This window comes from Chiloscyllium punctatum, chromosome 33 (genome assembly GCF_047496795.1).
Source record: "Chiloscyllium punctatum isolate Juve2018m chromosome 33, sChiPun1.3, whole genome shotgun sequence".
NCBI classification, from domain to species: Eukaryota; Metazoa; Chordata; class Chondrichthyes; order Orectolobiformes; family Hemiscylliidae; genus Chiloscyllium; species Chiloscyllium punctatum.
The window spans coordinates 5,169,368-5,177,549 of NC_092771.1; positions in this window are offsets into that span (position 1 = coordinate 5,169,368).

Genomic DNA, 8,182 nt, shown 5'->3' on the forward strand with positions numbered 1-8,182 from the left:
TCTGCAGAGAGAGTAGAGTTAACACGTCAAGTCCAGTATGAATCTTTAGAATCTTTTGATCATCTGTCCAAATATCTCTTAATGCAGTAAAATAACAAATTCTGTTAAAAGTAAAATTTAATTTTGGATTTGAGAATTTGTAGTTTTCTTGACTAGATAATAACATAAAATGTTTTTACCAAGCTACTTTCTACCACTGTTTAGAAGTTGCCGAGTGCCAAAGAAAGATGCACAGCTATGAGCAACGAAGAAAGCGAAACAGAACCTGTATGGCAAAGGAGACTGAGAAAGGCTGTAACATAACAGCAATAGAATTTTATAACACAGAAGGTAGCCTTTTGTCCATTGTCTTCATACTAGCTTTCAAAAAGAGCTATGTGTTCCATTCATTCACCCCCTTTCCCTGAGCACCTTTGGAAATTTTTTAGCATTATTAATTTTTTTTACTGTAGATGCTGTTTGCAGAAAAACTATGGGTTTATAAGTCATGGTTTATAAAATTGTCACCAATGCGATGGCACACTGGAAATCAAGCGCTGCAATTCCCAAGGTTGTCACAAAACTTAAAAATTGTATCAAAGTATGCAAATGTCTCCATTTACCTGTCAGATAGCCCCAGGATAACAGAAAACACAATCCAGGTTTCTGTACTTAACAATAACTATTATTTATAATTACTAAATAGATTCTAATGACAGGTAAACAATCATGAACTGTCAACATTTAACTTTACAAGTGAAAACTTTATAAAACCATTATGCATACATATAGACAGACAAAAACATTGGTGTTATGGTTGGAAGACTAAAGTGTTCTATGGAAGGCTCATTCACTGTGATGATCCTTTTGCTCACCAGAGCTATCTGTTCTTCAGTCTCAGGATCAGACAGAGTCAATGTGGATTTATGAAAGGAAATTGTGCTTGAAGAATCTACTGGAATTCTTCAAGAATGGAGCTAGTTGAGTTGTTGAGGGAGACCAGTGCATGTGGTTTATTTGGATTTTCAGAAGTCCTTTGACAAATTTGCACAAAAGAGATTATAGTGTAAAATTAAAGCAAATGGGATTGGGAGCAGTATATTAAGTTGGATAGAAAATCAGATAACAGACAAGAAGCAAAGCGGAAGAATAAATGGGTTTTTTTTAATAGCAGTCAGTAACTAATGATGTGCACAGGGATCAGTGCTAGAACCCCAGCTATTCCCATTATATGTTAATGATTTGGATGAAAGACTAAATATAGTACTGAGAAAGTCTGTAGCCTTAAGACTTGTCTTTAAACATTTAGACTAAAATGTAATGCTGAATTATAGAACACATTTGCTGCATACTACAAAATGGACAGGCAGGAAGGCTCAGAAAAGGGGGATCTCAAGGTATGCAGAAGATAAAAACATCTACGCTCATGAAGTGATAACAGGATGCTCTAAGGAATTAAGAATATTTGTCTTAACATCAGTGAATCTGTGTAAACAGGACAGCTAGTGATAACATTCATGGCTGTTCCCTTGTGAAATTAATGAGTGTTTGATTCTGACCCTGAAATGAAACTCTGTACTATCAAAAGCCTTGTAATTGACAGTCAGGTCCTGTCAATTATAATGGATTTTCATTACCCTTTGCAAGCTAGGTAAACACAGAGGGAAAAACATCTTTGCTGTTACAAGTCCCTGACTAGAGAGCTGAAAAGGATATTAGAGAGAGAGAGAGAGAGAGAGACCATTTTAGTGATGAGGCTGTTGAAGCCAGTAGAAAATTAACTCTTAGTGCTTACCTGCTATGAATCATAGAGTCATAGAGATGTACAGCATGGAAACAGACCTTTCGGTCCAATCCGTCCATGCCAACCAGATATCCCAACCCAATCTAGTCCCACCTGCCAGCAACTGGCCCATATGAGGTTGGGTAATATAGTGCCACGATTTAAGAAGAGTGGGAAGGACAAGCCAGGGAACTATAGACCAGTGAGCCTGACCTCGGTGGTGGGCAACTTGTTGGAGGGAATCCTGAGGGACAGGATGTAAATGCATTTGGAAAGGCAAGGACTGATTAGGGATAGTCAACATGGCTTTGTGCGTGGGAAATCATGTCTCACAAACTTGATTGAGTTATTGGAGGAAGTAACAAAGAGTATTGATGAGGGCAGAGCGGTGGATGTGATATACATGGACTTCAGTAAGGTGTTTGACAAGGTTCCCCATGGGAAACTGATTAGCAAGGTTAGATCTCAAGGAATACAGGGAGAACTAGCCATTTGGATACTGAACTGGCTCAAAGGTAGAAGACAGAGTGTGATGGTGGAGGGTTGTTTTTCAGATTGGAGGCCTGTGACCAGTGGAGTGCCACAGGATTGGTGCTGGGTCCTCTACTTTTTGTCATTTACATAAATGATTTGGATGTGAGGGTAAGAGGTACAGTTAGTAAGTTTGCAGATGACACCAAAATTGGAGGTGTAGTGGACAGCGAAGAGGGGGTACCTCAGATTACAACAGAATCTGGACCAGATAGGCCAATGGGCTGAGATGTGGCAGATGGAGTTTAATTCAGATAAATGCGAGGTGCTGCATTTTGGGAAAACAAATCTTAGCAGGGCTTATACACTTAATGGTAAGGTCCTAGGGAGTGTTGCTGAACAAAGAGACCTTGGAGTGCATGTTCATAGCTCCTTGAAAGTGCAGTCGCAGGTAGATAAGATAGTGAAGAAGGCTTTCCTTTATTGGTCAGTGTATTGAGTACAGGAGTTGGGAAGTCATGTTGCGGCTGTACAGGACATTGGTTAGGCCACTGTTGGAATATTGCGTGCAATTCTGGTCTCCTTCCTGTCGGAAAGATGTTGTGAAACTTGAACGGGTTCAGAAAAGATTTACAAGGATGTTGCCAGATTGGAGGATTTGAGATGTAAGGAGAGGCTGAACAGGCTGGGGCTTGGATTGAATTTAATTGCATTTTAGGACTTTATGATGATATTGAGTAGCCATTACCGGTTAATAAATACAAGCTCTGTAAAAGGTAATATTGATGAAGCTTTAACTTACTTGCTGTTCTTGCAGATCACTCTATAGACCTTACAGACTGCCCCACTGTCAATTGTAACTAATCAGATCTTATGTTTTATTTGAATTTGAATCACAACCCTGAAAAGAAATCATGTTAATTTCGAAGACGAATGAATCAGTTTAAATGCAACCTTACGGTAACATCTCAGCCTCAGGTACAGAATGATTCAGTGCTTAAAAGGCAGATTCTGCTCCTAGCTTAGAAATTATTCTAGGCCTAACATTGAAGAGATTCTGGCACAATGTGTCGGGAAGCCATTTTATGGTCAAAAGTTTGCCCTCCTTGCCAGGCAAATACTTAGCATACCTTGCCAGAAAGAGAAGTGCCCCACAAACCATTACAGCGAGTAGGGAAGGGTCTAGGAACCTAACATGTGATTCTAAAAAGATTAATGTGGCGTTCCAGAGATTCTACTCTAAGTTATATCAGTCTGAGAATTGTGAGGAGGGGCAGGCCAAAATGGAATCCTTTTTTAGAGATCTGAAGCTCCCGGGTATGACTCCCGAACAACAGTCCTTTCCCAATGCCCCATTATCAGAGGAAGAAGTGCAGGAAGCTGTGAGGCAGCTTCAGAGTGGAAAGGTGCCCAGTCCTGATAGACTTCCCAGTGAATTCTATAAGGAATTTATAAGTATTCTGTCAGGCCCGATGCTGAATATGTTTAATGATTCATACAGTCATGTTTGTCTCCCACCATCTCTGAGAGAGGCCAATATTTCACTTATCCTTAAAAAAGGGAAGGATCTGGAAGACTGTGCTTCATACAGGCCCATCTCGCTCCTAAATGTGGACTTTAAGGTCCTCTCTAAGGCTCTTGCATTAAGGCTGGAGACTGTGTTACCCTCTATTATTAAAGAGAATCAGACAGGCTTCATAAAGGGTCGTAGATCCTCCAATAATGTTAGGAGGCTGCTAAATGTAATTCAGGCATGCCAACAGCAGTCAATACAGGGATTGGTGATTTCTTTAGATGCAGAGAAGGCATTTGACCGAGTCGAGTGGCTGTACCTTTTCTATACTCTAGACTGGTTTGGTCTGGGCGAAGTTTTCATAAGATGGGTAAAGATTCTCTACAGTGTACCTCTCGCTGCGGTCATTACCAACGGGGTACAATCAAGCAATTTTAATATTTCTAGGGGCAGCTGGCAGGGCTGTCCCCTTTCATCATTACTTTTTACATTGGTGATTGAACCATTGGCAGAGGCCATTCGTGCGGCTCTCAATATATCAACTCCAGAAGTGTGGTCAAAATTACATAAGATCTCGCTGTATGCAGACGATGTTCTAATTTTCTTGACAAATCCAGCAGTCTCAGTGCCTTGCCTGATACAATGCATTCACGCGTTTGGTGCTTTTTCAGTGTATAAGATTAATTTTGCTAAATCAGAGGCTATGCCTATGGGTGATCTTACGAAAGAGTTGCCTTTTGAGAGTGACTATAGATTCCCATTTAGGTGATCACAGGGGGGTTTTGTGTATTTGAGCATATTCATTACTCCAGTTCTGGATTGGCTGTTCAAAGCCAATTTTACTCAATTATTTGAAAAAATTAAACAAGATCTCCAAAGATGGAAGGCAATTCCAGTCTCATGGTTGGGTCGGATAGCGCTTATTAAGATGAATATTCTCCCTCGTTTGCTATACCCTATACGGATGCTCCCCCTGATTTTCAATAAACAAACACTCAGGAGACTGAACAATTGGTTCAGCTTCTTTATCTGGCACCGTAAACGGCCCCTCATTAAATTAGCCAAACTGCAGTTGCCTCTCAGATTGGGGGGAGTAGACCTTTCGGACATTAAAAATTGCCAATTAAGCTCGCTTTTGACCTACGTAAGTGATTGGGTTTGTGGGGACCCTCTTTCAATATGGCTAGATATCAAAGCCTCCCAGACAAGGTGCCCCCTCACCAGTTTGCTGTTTTTGGACAAGGTGAGGACAGTTAGGGAATATTGCCATAACCCAATAGTCATCAATACTGTTAAAGCATGGAGGGCAATTCGGCAGAGGGAAGGTAGTATTGGCAAAACATCTTTGTTTATACCTTTAGTGGGTATGCCGAGTTTTCAACCAGGTATGATAGATTAAGGATTTAAATGTTGGGCAGCTGGGGGTATATCTTGCATGGGTGATTTATTTGAGGGAGATGTAATGATGTCCTTCGATCAGTTAGTACGGAAATACGAGTTACCTCTTTCATTTTTTTCAAGTTAGGGATTTTAGTCAAAAATGGCCACACTTTTGACTGATCCCTACAAATCTGACATAGAAAGAGGGGTATTAAGGGCTAAGAGTACACTCTCTGTCAGATCGACTCGGCAAGATGTGGGAAAGAGAACTGGGTGTTGAAGTTTCTTCAGAGGCATGGAAGGATATTTGGGAGAATGTAAGGAAGATATTAATTTGCAATAGGACCCATGCTTTTACAGTTGAAGATTCTCCACAGGGTCCACTTAGCCCCAGACCATTTGTCAAAATTTAAATATCTTCAGCATATCCCAAGTGCAAGCTCTGCACGGGTACTCTTACCCATTGTCTTTGGTCTTGTGACAGGCTTCAAACATATTGGAGCGCTGTGGTGGGTGCAATGGAGAGGATTTTAGGTGTAGGGGTGGGGAAGAACCCTATTTCGCTCCTTTTGAGCCTACCCATTGTATTTCCTGCAGACTCACATAAAGCAAACCTTTCAATATTCTTACATTCTGTGCAAGGAAGAATATCTTGCTCGGTCAGATATCAGAAAACCCCCCAGTCCTGTCGGGTTGGCGGAAGATTGTTATGGAGCATATTCCCCTGGATTTTCTCACAAATATGGTACACCACAAAACTGAGAATTTTTACAAGACATGGCAACCCTTTTTGAAATACCTGGACGCAGATTTATCTGCCACACTAACAAGGGCTTTTATATAGTCGTAACGATTGTGTTTCATGAGTCCAATATCCAGGGAGGAGGAACTGTGAATGTATGAGTGTTTTGTTTGGCTGGGCTGAGTTATTACTATTTATTTGTTTGTTGTTAGGTATTTATTTATTTAGTTCAATAGCTAGTTTAGGTTTTTTTTTAATTTTATACTTCTCTATATATGTTTATACATTCGTATAGGAGGGAGGGTTGGGGAATTTTTTTTGTTATTTGGGTTTAGTTTTGTACTATTTTTGTACTGTTTTGAATTGCATTGTTTTGTATTTGTTGTAATATTTAAAAATCTATTTTTTCGTAATAAAAATATATTATAAAAGAAAAGTTTGCCCTCCTTGCTAAGAAGCCATTTTGTAAAACAATTGTATCTGACATGTGAGTTGTGCAAGGTTACCTTATGGACTCTCCAATTCGCTCAGATTGGTACCTCTTTATGATAACTTGGCTGGGTATGGCATAGGGCCTGTAGGAGTAATTAGTCAAGCGTACACAGGCATGTCAATTAACTTTTCTTCCTTACGAATTACTGTCTTTCACTGTTATCTGTCTAATTAAGAACATACAATGTTTTTGTAAACTTTTGTGTAAAGGAAGCCACTTTGTATCAGTACATCAGAGTAGCCTGCTAGAGCTGGTACTCTACTCTCCTAAAGTTATTAGAACCTAATTAGTTTAGCTTATGGGTGTCAGTGTTATGTTCTAACAGTGATGCTATTGGTAAATAAAGGGGATGACTAAAACTAAGCTAATCTGTCTGTAAGAGGTTTTTATTCCAGACTTCCAAAGGGTACAGTCTCCGGGACGAACCAAGAGAGAGAGGCTTACAGATCTGTCTCCACAAGGGATTCCCTGGGCTGTCTCAAATCTGTACTTTAACAGTATCTTCAAATTTGCAGATGACGCAAAGCTAGGTGAGAGGGTGAGGTGTAAGGAGGATGCAACAATGCTTCAGTGTGAATTCTACAAACTGATTGAGACAACAAATGCATGGCAAATGCAGTATAATGTGGATAAATGTGATTTCAGATAGTCAACATTGCTTTGTCAAGGACAGGTCATGTCTCACAAACCTCATTGAGTTTTATGAGAAGATGACCAAGCATTGGGATGAGGGTAGGGCAGTTGATGTAGTATACATGGACCTCAGTAAAGCCTTTGATCGTCATTGAACACAGAAACAGACCCTTCAACCTAATTCATTCATGCTGACCAAGTTTCCTGAACTGAACTAGTCCCATTTACTTGCATTTGGCCCATATCCCTCTAAACCTTTCCTATCTATGTACCTGTCCAAGTCTAATTGTACCCATTTTTAACATTTCCTCTGGCAGCTCTTTCCATATATGCACCACCCTCTGTGTGTAAAAGTTGCCACTCAGGCCCCTTTTAAACCTTTCCTCTTTCTAAACCTATGCCTGATAGTTTTGGACTCCCCTAGCCTGGGGAAAAAAAACCTTGGGCATTCTCCTTATCTATGCCCCTCAAGATTTATAAACCTCTGCAAGGGCACCCTTTAGCCTCCTAATTTCCAGAGAAAAAAGCCCCAGTCTATCCAGCCTCTCCTTATAACTCAAACCTTCCAGTCTTGGCAACATCCATGCAAATCTTTTTTTGCACACTTTCCAGTTTAATAACACCCTTCCCATAACAGGGCAACCAGAATTGTATGCAGTACTCAAAATACGGCCTTACCAATGTCTTGTAAATGATGTCCCATTCTGTACTCAATGCTCTGACTGATGAAGGCAAGTGTATTAACTACCTTCCTCACCACCCTGTCTATCTATGACATGACTTTCAAGGAACTATATACCTGCACCCCTAGGTCTCTCTATTCAACAACACACCCCTAGGTCTCTGTATTCAACAACACTCCCCAAGGTTCCACAATGAACTGTTTAAGTCCTGCCCTGGTCTTGTTATCAAAATGCAACACCTTGCATTATTCAGAAAGTCATAGAAATAGGATAAATAGATAAGGTATTTTCCCTGGAATGGGGGAATCCAGAACTAGAATCCAGAATCCAGGCATAGGTTTAGGGTGAGAGGGGAAAGATATAAAAGCAACCTAAGGGACAACATTTTCACCTAGAGGGTGGTGCATGTATGGAGTGAGCTGCCAGAGGAAGTGGTGGAGCCTGGTACAATTACAACATTTAAAAGGCATCTGGATGGGTATATGAATAGGAAGGGATATTGGCC